The sequence below is a fragment of the Mus pahari genome, chromosome 17, assembly GCF_900095145.1.
Source record: "Mus pahari chromosome 17, PAHARI_EIJ_v1.1, whole genome shotgun sequence".
Classification (NCBI taxonomy): Eukaryota; Metazoa; Chordata; class Mammalia; order Rodentia; family Muridae; genus Mus; species Mus pahari.
The window spans coordinates 41,191,753-41,193,534 of record NC_034606.1 but is presented as its reverse complement, the minus strand read 5'-3'; positions in this window follow the sequence as shown (position 1 = coordinate 41,193,534).

Below are 1,782 nucleotides of genomic sequence, written 5' to 3'. Positions count from 1 at the left end.
CTCCTCCTCCTCCTCCTCCTCCTCCTTCTTCTTCTTCTTCTTCTTCTTCTTCTTCTTCTTCTTCTTCTTCTTCTTCTTCTTCTTCTTTCTCTCTGAGAAGGTCTTAGTACATACAAGCTAGCCTTGACCTCCTCTTGTAGCCCAAGCTGGCCTTGAACTTGACCCTCCTACTTCAGCTCTCCACATGCTGGGGTTATAGGCATTTGTCACCCATATAACCCTATATAACCCTTTGCTAACGGGGCCTCTAGGTACCCAAATGCTGGGACAGGGACAATTCTGTCTATGAGAAAGTAACAGATCGGGAACACCAATCACATTGCAGACACAGTAGACGGTTCCCACCCGCCTCAGAGCCCTGCTTGCTGAATTCATCAGCCTTGATGCTCACACATTCCAAAGCCTGTCAGGGGAACAGTCTGAATCCCCCGAAATGACGAGAGTCAGTAAGATACTCAGGAGGGTGGTGCAGTATCAAGAGAGGGCATTTGCTGTAGGACTGGTGATGGGGCCACTGTTTAAAGGACTATTTGCCACACAAGGTCAGAGAATAGTAGATGAGAGTCATTAAGGACCCTAGGCTCGTCTTCCCCTCCCTGGGCTCCTCTTTCAGGTTTGGTCAGAAGACGTTGGGCCCTGGGGCCCTGGGCGACACTGGATGGCCAGGCTGCTGGCTGGGCCCCTGTCTTCACCCTCACATCTCACCAGTTGAAGCCCTGCCTGGCCCTTCTTGAGGACAAGGGCTGCAAGGGACAGATCGGGAGATACGCTAGAGGCACTTCAAATCTCTCCCCTGACCTGACCTTTTTTCTGTCTTGGAGGACAGCTCAGAGCTGCTCCAGCGAGGACCCCTGGGCTGAGGAGCCGCGGAGCCCCAGAGTCGCAGGGCCACAGCGGAGCCACCTCTAAGACGCACTGTTGTGTCACCGACTTCCCCCTAGTCAGTTGTTTCATGATTTCATGTGTGTATTTTAACAAAGCAGCCAGCCGCTGTTATGAGACTTGTCCAGCAGATGGTAGCAAAGGCTCTTGTTCCAACAAAACCAAGGGCTCCTGGTTCATGTGTGTTGCCAACAGAAGAAAGAGGGTATTGTGTTGGATCTGAGAGTAGCCACCTCAGCTCTCGCAGGACCAAGGGCCTGGGCAGCCTGACATCATCTCGAACAACCCGTGCTCTTGACACTTGAACACACAGCTGACCAGGGTCTCTGGAGAGACGTCGCTGTCTGGGGACAGCAAACAGCCAGTGCATCCTGGAACAGACTCTCCTCACACACAGATTCCATATCTCCAAACACTGTGACCCCAGGCAGAAAAGCTTTAGGAAACTCGTTGAATAGGAGTTCTAACTGATGATTTCTCTCTTTTTTTAGAGACAGGGTCTCACTACGGAGAGCAGATGGGCCTCGAACTCACCTACCTCTGCCTTTTGAGTGCTGAGATTAAAGGCTTGTGCCACCATGCTCCTCCCCGCCACCACAGACACTCTCTTTTAAAATATTTTTAGATGGATTTGCACTTCGTGTGTGTGAGTATTTTTGTCTGCATATATGTCTTGTGTATCATGTGTGTTCTGGTGTTTGTGGAAGCCAGAGGAGTCCCTTAGAATTGGAGTTACAGATGGGGTGAGCCTCCATATGGATGCCAAGAATCAAGCCTACGTCCTCTGGAAGAGTAAGCCAGTGCTCCTAACCCTGGAACCGTCTTTCCCACCCTGCGTATTTATTAAAAATAGATACCAGTTACTGTATATAATATATAAAGGAAAAGAATGTGCATTTT